The sequence below is a fragment of the Periplaneta americana genome, chromosome 8 (assembly GCF_040183065.1).
Source record: "Periplaneta americana isolate PAMFEO1 chromosome 8, P.americana_PAMFEO1_priV1, whole genome shotgun sequence".
In the NCBI taxonomy this organism is placed as follows: Eukaryota; Metazoa; Arthropoda; class Insecta; order Blattodea; family Blattidae; genus Periplaneta; species Periplaneta americana.
In genome coordinates this window covers 17018669-17032330 of record NC_091124.1, presented here as the reverse complement: position 1 = coordinate 17032330, position 13662 = coordinate 17018669, and the positions used below count along the sequence as shown (strand labels likewise).

At 33.0% G+C, this 13662-nt stretch overlaps 1 protein-coding gene across 2 annotated transcripts in view; it reads left to right on the top strand.

Moving 5' to 3' along the window:
* nab (NGFI-A-binding protein homolog) overlaps window positions 1-13662 on the top strand; it is a 521598-nt gene that overhangs the window by 342971 nt on the left and 164965 nt on the right. The window lies entirely within an intron of this gene.

The window sequence follows — 13662 nt, the reverse complement described above, 5'->3', positions numbered from 1 at the left end:
TAATTGTATATAATTCTGGTTTGTGTGTAATTATGCACAGATTTTGGCAAAATTACGTCTAATTACCGTATTTTCTCGAATACCCCGCGCCCTCGAATAAGCCGCGCACCCCACTTTTGAAAGGCAAAAAAATTGCAAAAATAAAACTTAAAAAAAAAAAAAACACAAAGTACAACTTCCGACAAGTAATGTATTCACGACAAATTAAAAATAATTAAACAGAAATACAGTTCAATTGCCAATAAATTTTATTCTGGAACAAGATCCTCTAGTCTCTGATGCCACTTTCACCTACAGCAAATTTACGGGCTGTAGCACAACTTCCATATTCCTTGCAACTTTCATAATTTTAAGTTTTTCGCTGTAAGTAAAGGATCGCAATCTCATAACTTTAGTAGTATTCATTTTCAAAATTGAAAATATAAGACGAAAAACTATACACTCATCACACCAGAACTTAATTCTCATACATGTAGGTCTACTGCTAATCCAAACACCATTTATTTATTTATTTATTTATTTATTTATTTATTTATTTATTTATTTATTTATTTATTTATTTATTTATTTATTTATTTATTTTTATTTATTTATTTATTTATTTTTATTTATTTATTTTTTATTTTATTTATTTATTTTCTTATTTATTTTACTTATTTACTCATTTTACTTATTTATTTATTTATTTATTATTTTATTTATTTATTTCTTATTTATTTATTTTTTATATTATTTATTTTTTATTTATTTATTATTTTATTTATTTATTTTCTTATTTATTTTACTTATTTACTTATTTTACATATTTATTTATTTATTTATTTATTTATTTATTTATTTATTATTCATTTATTTATTTCATTTATTCATTTCATTTATTTATTTTTTATTTTATTTTCTTATTTATCTATTTATTTATTTTATTTATTTAATTAATTAATTGATTTCATTTATTATATTTATTTTGTTTTATTTGTTTATTTAATTATTTATTTATTTATTTATTTATTTATTTATTTTACTTATTTACTTATTTATTTATTTCATTTATTCATTTCATTCATTTATTTATTTTATTTATTTTTATTTTATTTTCTTATTTATTTCTTTATCTATTTATTTATTTTATTTATTTATTTTACTTATTTATTTATTTATTTATTTTACTTATTTTATTTATTTATTTATTTTACTTATTTTATTTATTTATTTTACTTATTTATTCTATTTATTTTAATTATTAATTTATTTATTGCATTTATTTAATTAATTTATGTATGTATTTATTTAATTTATTTTATTTATTTTGTTTTATTTGTTTGTTTATTTATTTATTTAACTTATTTTATTTATTATATTTATTTTGCTTTATTTATTTATTTCATTTATTTATTTAATTTATTTCATCTATTTATTTTATTTATTCTATTTATTTCACCGAAAGTACGTTAGGGTTACAGTTATAGACTGATAGTTTATATTATTACAAGGCGTGTTAATAATTGAAATACCTGCACGGAAGATAATGGCTCCCTTTGCCCCCCCCCCCAAAATGACGCTACTGCCTCCAAGTATGTAGGCCTATAGCGTCATTAACCAATATTCCCTGTGGAATACAAGTCACACGAGAACCATGCATTTACTTTAACTTTATTTTAATGACTTTCTTTTGTTGTATAATTACTGATTATGAGACTGCATAGAATAACAAGTCAGTTTTGCAGCTTTGGCTGTTTTAATCTAGAAAATCGTTGTATCTCCTAATTTGTCACGCTTTTATAATCAATTTGTCTTGTTTTCACTCATGAGTATCAGGTGTCCTTACCAATATTGCTTACTCTGTTAGCTCAATCAATGATGTCATGTTTAAATTATTTATATTATTACCAATTATAGAACGCTTCATTTTTTCTGAGAATCATGGGATTTTAGGAACAGATAATTTAAGATGTAATTTCTGATCACGTGCGAGTAGACCGTTGTGTCTGCAAAATGACTTCAAACAGTACTTCCGTCACCGCTTGGAAAACCATTTCGGAATGTAGGTGCAGGACAAATTGCTGTGGGATTTCCAAACCCAATAGGGTGCGGTGCGTTAATTGCGCTCGTGCATAATATGCCGCTCTTAACGACATGACGCCATCTTCCTGCCCAGCGGCTTTAGAAAATTCGTTCACGAAGCAAGAAACCTTGTGACATAATTGTATTTGTGTTTTCGTTGTGAGCACATTCAGCATTGTCATCTTATTCTTATTCGTCGTCACGGTTTGGGTTTCAAACCATTAGGGTTCCAAATTGCTCAGACCGTCTTTTCTTTGGCATTTCTGGATTTCTTTTCCCTCTCGGGTATATAGAATTTGGTATTCTCTTTCCAGTTCTCACATCTATATTTATTTTTCTACCATACTTGGTATATAGATCTAAGAAATATCACTTCATTCGTCTCAATTAGGCCTATATTCTAACAGTCTTACTAATAAACCGTGTATAGTTTTTATACCAGACTTATCCAGAGTTGAGACAGAAAACGTTACTAATAAACCTTGAATAAGCTATGGACGTATAAACAGGCTGTAACTATACAATGGGAATTGCTTTGCAGTAGTTATATACACGAAACCCCTTGTTTAAGCGTTGTATATAGAGAAAAAATGGCCGCCCCTCTAACAGCTGTTCGTATCGACTGTCATTTTATGATGATGGTTACCTTGTAACCACAGAAGAACAAACCAAAGATCACAGAATTATTAGAATAATATTGCTGTAGCTTGCACTCTTTGACCAAAATATAGTGTGGTAATCGATTAGAGCCAGTTGTACTATCGATATTTAAAACGCCACACTACAGCGCTCTACCGGATGCAATAGAGAACCTCAGATATTCCATTACCTTTCGTAAGGAAGTAATGACGAAACTATGACGTATCTGTGTAACAGTTATACTGTTATACACGACGTATGTACTCATTATTAGTAAGGAATTTACACACGACTTATAAAGGAGCTACTCATTGTATAAATATAAGACAGTTAAACGTCTGTATATAGAGTTTTTATTAGTATGACCGTAATTGTGTTAAGAAGATGACCATGGTCATAGGAAGAAAAATAAAAAAGGTAAACTTGCTAATTGTAAATGAGGCAGTAGAGCAAGTGGACAGCTTCAAATACTTGGGGTTCACTACAAGCAGTAACATGAGCTGCTGCCAGGAAGTTAAAAGGAGCATAGCAATGGCGAAGGAAGATTTTAATAGGAAAAGTAGCATCTTCTGCGGACCTCTGGAAAAAGAACTAAGAAAGGGAATTTGAAGTGCTTTGTATGGGGTGTGGTATCGCATGGGGCAGAGACATTGTCATTACGACGAAGTGAAGAGAGCGAATAGAAGCATTTTAAATGTGGACGTGCAGAAGAATGGAACGTTTGAAATAAACATACAGAATAAGAGAAGCTTTTGTCATTTAGTCTGCTTTCAAAAAAACTGAAAGTTAGAATTTATAAAAACAGTTATACTATCTGTATGGTTGTGAAATTTGGAGTCTCACTTTGTGAGAGGAACAGAGATTAAGGGTGATTGAGAATAAGGTTCTTAGGAAAATATTTTGGGGCTAAGAGGGTTGAATTCACAGGAGAATGAAGAAAGTTACAAAACGCAGAACTGCACTCATTTTATTCTTGAACTAACATAATTAGAAACATTACATCCAGACGTTTGAGATGGACAGGGTATGTAGCACGTATGGGAGAATCCAGAGTTGCGTACAGAATGTTAGTTGGGAGACATGAGGGAAAAAGAAAGTAAGTAAGAAAGTATTATTCTTATTATTACTATTACTATTATTATTGCTGTTATTATTATTTTGAGTGTTATTATTATTATTAGTATTATTATTATTATTATTATTATTATTATTATTATTATTATTATTATTCTTTGAAGAGATGGCAAAATTCATATACCTTAGATAAATAGTAACAAATATAAATGACACTCGGGAGGAAACTAAACGCAGAATAAATATGGGAAATGCGAGTTTTTATTCGGTTGAGAAGCTTTTGTCATATAGTCTGCTGTCAAAAAATCTGAAAGTTAGAATTTATAAAACAGTTACATTACCGGTTGTTCAGTATGGTTGTGAAACTTGGACTCTCACTTTGAGACAGGAAAAGAGATTAATGGGTTTGAGAATAAGTTGCTTGGGGAAATATTTGGGGCTAAGAGGGATGAAGTTACAGGAGAATAGAGAAAGTTACACAACGCAGAACTGCATGCATTGTATTCTTCACCTGACATAATTAGGAACATTAAATCCAGACGTTTGAGATGGGCAGGGCATGTAGCATGTATGGGCGAATCCAGAAATGCACATAGATTTTTAGTTGGGAGGTCGGAGGGAAAAAGACCTTTGGGGAGGCCGAAACGTAGATGGGAGGATAATATTAAAATGGATTTGAGGGAGGTGGGATATGATGGTAGGGACTGGATTAATCTTGAACAGGATAGGGACCGATGGCGGGCTTATGTGAGGGCGGCAATAAACCTCCGAGTTCTCTAAAAGCCATTTGTAAGTAAGAAAGTATTGTTATTATTATTATTATTATTATTATTATTATTATTATTATTATCATTATCATTATCATTTTTATTATTATTATTATTATTATTATTACTATTATTATAAAACCTGGTAAGGTTTATCTTGTCTCAGTAGCAATAAAACCAAGTCCCTTCAAATGAGGGTGGAGATTATAGGAGAGGTGTAAATTTCCAGGATTCCTTTCAAAACCTTGTTATTGTACAGGCTGCCGGAACTCAGGTTCTTGAAAGACAAGCTCAGTGACGGAACTATACAGTACGAAGAGAGATATTTTGTAATTTTATTTTGCGCTACAGAATGTATCAACTGGTTCCTTCCGCCACTGGATGGATGGACGGCACAGCTCCATTCCCCCATTGCCATAACAATACAGACGAAGTAAGACATATCTCCTTTCTCTCTCTTTTCACAGTGAGACAAGATACATCACACAGACTCTAAGTTATAATTGCTATTATTACTATTATTATTACTGCTATTATTATTACTATTATTATTGTTATTATTATATTATTATTGATATTGATATTATTACTATTATTGTTATTGATATGATTATTATTACTATTATTATAATTATTTTTATTACTATTATTATCATTATTGCTATTATTATTATTACTGCTATTATTATCATTATTACTATTATTTCTGTTATTATTATTATCATCTTTATTGCTATTATTACTATTATTATTATTATTATCATCATTATTGCTATTATTACTATTATTGTTATCATCATTATTGTTATTATTACTATTATTATTATCATCATTATTGTTATTATTACTATTATTATTATTATTATTGCTATTGATATTATTACTATTATTGTTGTTGATATTATTATTTTACTATTATTATTATCATCATTATTGTTATTATTATTATTATAATTATTAGTCCTATTATTATTATTACTATTATTATCATCATTATTGCTATTATTACTGTTATTATTATTATCATCATCATTATTGCTATTATTTCTATTATTATTATCATCATTATTGCTATTATTAATATTATTATTATTATTATTATTATTGTTATTATTATTATTGCTATTGATATTATTACTATCATTGCTATTGATATTATTACTATTATTGTTATTGATATTATTATTTTACTATTATTATCATTATTATTATTATTATTATCATCATTATTGCTATTATTACTATTATTATCATTATTGTTATTATTACTATTATTATTTTTATTATTATTATTATTATTATTGCTATTGATATTATTACTATTATTGTTGTTGATATTATTATTTTACTATTATTATTATCATCATTATTGTTATTATTATTATTATTATAATTATTAGCCCTATTATTATTACTATTATTATCATCATTATTGCTATTATTACTGTTATTATTATCATCATTATTGCTATTATTACTATTATTATTATCACCATTATTGCTATTATGAATATTATTATTATTATTGTTATTATTATTGCTATTGATATTATTACTATTATTGTTATTGATATTATTATTATTATTATTATTATTATTATTGATATTATTACTATTATTGCTATTGATATTATTACTATTATTGCTATTGATATTATTACTATTATTGTTATTGTTATTATTATTATTATTATTATTATTATTATTATTATTAGCACTAACAGCTCGCGTAGTAGCAGTAGATATTAGCGGCCTGCACACGTCTCCCCGATTTGAGAGCGACACTGTTTTACATGCAGCCGGTCGGGCCGCTGCGTCTGCAGCACAAGAAACATCTGACTGCAGCCGGCCGTCCTGCAATCATCATTCTGCACATAGCGAAATGGACATAAATTCTATTGACAATGTTGATATTTTTTGCGCTCTGTACTTGGAGTAAAGAATTTTTCCACAATCTGCTGCAATGAGAGACGAAGAAGCAAAAGAACAGCGCCATTATGCTAGCTCACACACACACGGCAGTTAAGATTCTCGGGGCTTCGTGACTTACCGCTGAAATGCAGGCTGCACTCCAGGCAAGACGGGGCTATGACACGCGGCAGGGAGAGATCATTGCGGAAGTTTTGTATACTCACTTATTCATGATTTCATTTTCTGTCTTAATATAGTACATGTTTGATGAGCTCGACCTTAATAGGCAGATAATAACGATACACAGAATGAACAAATTGTAGAAAAACCGCAACGCGGCCACCCGACTATCACGGTTGAGCCGTAAGTAGACTCATGTTACGCAGAGAGCTTGCCGTGCAGTATCGGCCAGAATGTTCAGCTGTTACGATGCAAAGTGTATCATCAGGAAGTTTGTCAGTTTGCTGCATTGGGGCCGAAGTGTCGCTAGTTGTATTCACATGGTAATTATGGGAACAAAAGGGTCGTGTTGCCAATCTGACAATTTTAAAGGACATTATGAATACTCATTATTTACAGAATTTTTCAGTTTTATAACATTATTATTATTATTATTATTATTATTATTATTATTATTATTATTATTATTATTATATTTACTTACTTACTTACTTACTTTTAAGGAACCCGGAGGTTCATTGCCGCCCTCACATAAGCCCGCCTTTGGTCCCTATCCTGAGCAAGATTAATCCATATATATTATTTTAATGTACCGAAGTACATATGATATTTCCATGCAGATACTCTTTCATCGTAAGATTAATCCAGTCTCTATCATCATATCCAACCTCCCTCCAGTCCATTTTAATATTATCTTCCCACCTACGTCTCGGCCTCCCCAAAGGTTTTTTCCCCTCCGGCCTTCCAACTAACACTCTATATGCATTTCTGGATTCGCCCGTACGTGCTACATGCCCTGCCCATCTCAAACGTCTGGATTTAATGTTCCTAATTATGTCAGGTGAAGAATACAAGGCATGCAGTTCTGTGTTGTGTAACTTTCTCCATTCTCCTGTAACTTTACCCCTCTTACCCCCAGATATTTTCCTAAGCACCCTATTCTCAAACACCCTTAACCTATGTTCCTCTATCAAAGTGAGAGTCCAAGTTTGACAACAATTTCCATTTTTCTTGCTATGACTATGGTCTTTGTCTTAATTGCATTTATCTTCATCCCATACTGCTCACAGCTGTCATTTAGCTTCAGTAGCATATCCTTTAGTATCCGTTAGTATTAGACTATTATTGTTATTAGTAGTAGTAGTGGTAGTATCATTCATTTAGTGTTCTCTTTCACTGCAAAACCAGCTTCCTCCAGGCTTTCCTATTTTCTGCCTTCCTCTTAGCCTCCGCATATGATCCATATATCTTAATGTCGTCTATCATCTGATATCTTTTTCTACCCTGAACTCTTCTCCCGTTCACCATTCCTTCCAGTGCATCTTTCAGTAGGCAGTTTCTCCTCAGCCAGTGACCCATCCAATTCCTTTTCTCTTCCTACTCAGTTTCAGCATCATTCTTTCTTCACCCACGTTTTCCAGCACAGCTTCATTTCTTATTCTGTCTGTCCACTTCACATGTTCCATGCTTCTCCATATCCACATTTCAAATGCTTCTAGTCGCTTCTCTTCATAATGTCCATGTTTCTGCCCCATAAAATTTCACACTCCATACAAAGCACTTCACTAGTCTCTTCCTTAGTTCTTTCTCCAGAGGTCGACAGAAGATGCTCCTTTTACTATTAAAAGCTTCCTTGGCCATTGCTATCCTCCTTTTGACTTCCTGGCAGCAGCTCATGTTACTGCTTACAGTACATCCCAAATATAAGCTGTCCACTTGCTCTACTGCCTCATTTATAATTCGCAAGTTTATCTCCTGTATTTTTCTTCCTATGACTATGGTCTTTGTCTTAATTTCATTTATCTTCATCCCATACTGCTCACAGCTGTCATTTAGCTCCAGTAGCATATCCTTTAGTATCTGCTATTATTATTATTATTATTATTATTATTATTATTATTATTATTATTATTATTACTTTTTAAGTATGAAGTCGTCTTTTTGTACAGCCGATTTAGGATGTAGACTTTTAGTCGGAAATAAAGTAACCATATTAGCCACTTTTGTTCAGCTGGTCAATAATTAAATGTTGGCGATACTATTATGTTTCAATATTAAAGACACAATTCAAACCGTAAAGGAGTTCAGTGTTTCGAAAGTAAAGTGAGATGGTCGAATAAGCAATGACTTCGACATCTGGAAGCACAAAGAATTTCTCTTTCTGAAGAAGAAGGAAAGAGCGAGTAAACAATGACTTCAAAAATAGGAACCGCGAGAAATTTCGATGTCTGAAGGAGAAGAAGCTAGCGGGTAAGAAATGACTTCGACAATTGGAACCTCAGAGGACTCTGATGTCCCCCTTTGGTCTTATTGAATGATTTCTTCCGAGGTTTTCCCCAGCCGTGGGACTGAAGCCGGATGATCTATGGCGAGTCCTCGGCATCACTTCATTTCACCCCTTTGATCAGATTACCTGGTTGGGGTTTTTACCGAGGTTTTCCCCAACCATAAGGCAAATGTCGGGTAATATTTTGGCGAATCCTCCGACCTCACCTCATCTCACTACATCTCGCCAAAATATTGTAAAAAAATGCAGAAAATTGTTAAAAATTGTAGAAAATTACAAAATTGTAAAACTGTAAAAATTGTAAAATGTTGTAAAAATTTGTAAAAATTGTAATTGTAACATTGTAAAATTTTGACTTGTTCCACATCTTAAAGTTTCATTGCTCATGTAAGAGCTATGGAATATAATGAATGAATGAATCAGAGTGCTGCATTGGAGTTAAATCGTTCGGTTGAACTCGGTCGAGTGTCGCACCCTCGAGTGAAATACGATCGGTCGTGATACAATCGTAATAAATAGAAGCTCAGTACAAGGTCATCTCCTCACACGGTAAAAATAAGGCTTTATTTTCTGCGTTTATGACAAACGTTTAATGGAACAGTCAATGGAACGTACCAAAACAGGAACATGAAGTTATAAATAAAATAGTATGAAAAACTTCGATATACAGTTATTATTGCTAATTAATAATTATTCAATATTTGATTTACCACATATATAATATGATAGGTCCATACATAGTGTTCCGCCTATATACTGCGACAATGTAGAAACGTTTTACAAAATATTATTGATATAGCAGTAGATTAATAACAATATTAGTACAGAGATAACGTTACAGAAAATATAATAAAAACGAATAATCATGCTGCACAGCTGTTACAGACGCAAATATTGATACACTAATTATTATTATTATTATTATTATTATTATTATTATTATTATTATTATTATTATTATTATTAGACAACTTGATACAGTTCTTGCATTATCGTGATTCTGTTCTCCGTTCATAATAATTACATTTACATCCAATAACATCTATCAGATGTGGCAAAAACAAAATCACTCTTGTGTGCGAGGAAAAAAAAATACCTACAACATTTATATTACATTTTAAAGCAAGTTTTGTAGTTGTACTATAGAGAGGTTAGTTAAACAGCAAAGTTTTGAAATGATAAACATCTATGATGTTACTACACAGTTCATCACTGTAACAAGAACGAATGTCTAACGCTCGGCTTATACCGTTCGAGGATTTATCGCTCGTGATTATTTTACCCATCATGCATGTGCGTTACCTATCGGATTATGCTATGAACTACTTGGCGCTCGAGCGAAAACGTCCGATGCAGACCTCTGCAATGGATAAATATATATTAGGATGCGAAACTGCGGTCAGCACCATCTGGCGGCGGGGGGCTGAAATAAGATGATCAGCGCCCAACGTCGTAGGTGGTGAACATTAGAACTACGTGTTGGATACATTACCCAGAGTTATCTATTTATCCGTTCGAGATATTGCTCGAAGACGTCGAAGAGACAAGATGGCCGACAGAAACTAGTTAATAAGAGTGAACAAAAGTGATACTGCGTGTGTATAAGCAGTGCATGTTAAACAGTGATGTTTATGGACGTTGTAAAAATAATGTTGTTGAATGTATTGTAAAGTAATAGTAATATAATCAATTGAACTATCTAAGTAGTTCTTGCAGACTTTTCCATTGCGCTGTACAATAAATACCCAAAGAATACAATCCCAATTATCAAACCTTTTTCTTTATTTTTTGTCCCTGTCTGGTTATATTTCAATTGGGTAGTGTAAAATAGATCGTCTCTTTTATCTTCCTGTTGGCTCCGGTAAGAATTTTCAGTAGAAAATGCTGTGAGGAATAAAAATGTAAATGTTTTCTTTTAAATTGGGTTAGTTTTGAATATCGATGAGGGTGGGAGGGAATACGTTCTGGGCAGTTTAACATTTTCGTCACCAGGTGCGCTGCTAAATGTATAGAGTAATTAGTTACTCTTTTCGCTACTTGGTGCGCTGCTAGATGTAATAACGCCCCTCCTCCAAACAGGTGGCAGCAAGATCAATTTCTACAACAGGCCTCTAGTATGTGTTACGGGAAACTCAGTAAGTTTCGTATCCTATTATATATTCATCCATGCCTCTGCAATGAATGAATGAATGAATTTTTATTTTATTGGGTTATTTTACGACGCTGTATCAACATCTAGGTTATTTAGCGTCTGAATGATATGAAGGTGATAATGCCGGTGAAATGAGTCCAGAGTCCAGCACCGAAAGTTACCCAGCATTTGCTCGTATTTGGTTGAGGGAAAACCCCGGAAAAAACCTCAACCAGGTAACTTGCCCCGATCGGGATTCGAACCCGGGCCACCTGGTTTCGCAGCCAGACGCGACCGTTACTCCACAGGTGTGGACTGAATGAATGAATGAATGAATGAATGAATGAATGAATGAATGAATGAATGAATGAATGAATGAATGGAAGAAGAAGATTATAATTACCAATATTTTTCTATAGTTAAGTGACTCAAATTGAAAACTTGTTGGGGTAAATGTTGGAAGGCTGAAAAAAATGACCTGCTTAAAGTTAACAGAATAATGTTGCGTTGTTACACAATATGACAGAAGTTCGGATCGACTCCCGAGCGCAGCGTTTTTGCTGCTGTCGGCGGTCGGTCGGTCACATTGCGGCGGGTTTATATAAGGCCGGCCGGCACGGCAGCGCCGCTCTTTCCCACGCTCGTCGCGCCGCTCCGTTCTGAGCAGAGCCAGCCGCAAAAACTCGGGGAAGTGGAGTGCACTCGGCCACGTAGCGAACCAAGGTGTTCTGTTGACACGGCGATTAGCCCTTCTGCCGCTCGTACGTACAGTACGTACTGCTACGTAATGGCGCGTACCTTCCTTGCCATGCCATTACTCAAGAAGTAGGCCTACAGTTGTATCTGAATGATCCCTTTCGATTACAGTCAGGGAAGCGAGGTTCCATTTCCTTTCCTTAAGGATCAGATGTGTCCTTCTTCTTGCATTTATGATGTGTTGTCTCAAATACACTTATGCTAAATACGTAATTAGATAATATCTATATTTTTAATGTCGAATATTAATTAAAAATATAACATTTTATAACGAAAAATTTGTAGGGATTCTATAAATTTATTTACTTACTTACAAATGGCTTTTAAGAAACCCGGAGGTTCATTGCCGCCCTCACATAAGCCCGCCATCGGTCCCTATCCTGAGCAACATTAACTCTCTCTATCATATCCCACCTCCCTCAAATCCATTTTAATATTATCCTCCCATCTACGTCTCGGCCTCCCTAAAGGTCTTCTTCCCCCCAGTCTCCCAACTAATACTCAATATGCATTTCTGGGTTCGCCCAAACGCGCTACATGCCCTGCCCATCTCAAACGTCTGGATTTAATGTACCTAATTACGTCAGGTGAAGAATACAATGCGTGTAGTTCTGTGTTGTGTAACTTTCTCCATTCTCCTGTAACTTCATCCTTCTTAGCCCTAAATATTTTCCTGAGAACTTTATTCTCAAACACCTTTAATCTCTGTTCCTTTCTCAAAGTGAGAGTCCAAGTTTCACAACCATACAAAACAATCGGTAATGTAACTCTCTTATAAATTCTAACTTCCAGATTTTTTGACAGCAGACTAGATGACAAAAGCTTCTCAACCGAATAATAACACGCATTTCCCATATTTATTCTGCGTTTAGTTTCCTCCTGAGTGTAATTTATATTTGTTACTGTTGCTCCAAGGTATTTCAATTTTTCCACCTCTTCAAAGGATAAATCTCCAATTTTTATATTTCCATTTCGTACAATATTCTGGTCACGAGACATAATCATATACTTTGTCTTTTCGGGATTCACGTCCAAATCTATCGCTTTACTTGCTTCAAGTAAAATTTCCGTGTTTTCCCTAATCGTTTGTGGATTTTCTCCTAACATATTCGTGTCATCCGCATAGACAAGATGCTGATGTAACCCATTCAATTCCAAACCCTGTTTGTTATCCTGAACTTTCCTAACGGCATATTCTAGAGCGAAGTTAAAAAGTAAAGGTGATAGTGCATCTCCTTGTTTTAGTCCGCGGTGAATTAGAAAAGCATCGGATAGAAACTGGCCTATACGGATTCTGCTGTAAGTTTCACTGAGACACATTTTAATTAATCGAACTAGTTTGTTGGGAATACCAAATTCAATAAGAATGTTATATAAAACTTCTTTCTTAGCCGAGTCAGATGCCTTTTTGAAATCTATGAATAACTGATATGCTATGCCCTAATACTACCATTGTTTTTCTCTAATATCTGTCGAATAAAATAAAATGTGATCAATAGTCAATCTATTACGCCTAAAACCCCACTGATGATCCCCAATAATTTCATCTATGTAGTGTATGGAGTTAATCTTCTCAAAAGAATGTTGGACAAAATTTTGTACGACGTCAACAAAAGTGATATTCCTCAAAAGTTACCACAGTTAGTCTTGTTCCCCTTTTTAAAAATAGGTACAATTATGCACTCCATCCATTGTTCTGGTACAATTTCCTTTTCCCAAATAGCAAGTACAGGTTTATAAATTTCACTAGATAGTGTTCTTCCACCCTTTTGTATTAATTCTGCCGGAATTTGATCGATACCTGAAGAGTTGTACTTTTTCAGATTTTCTATCGCAATTTCGACTTCTGAAAGCGT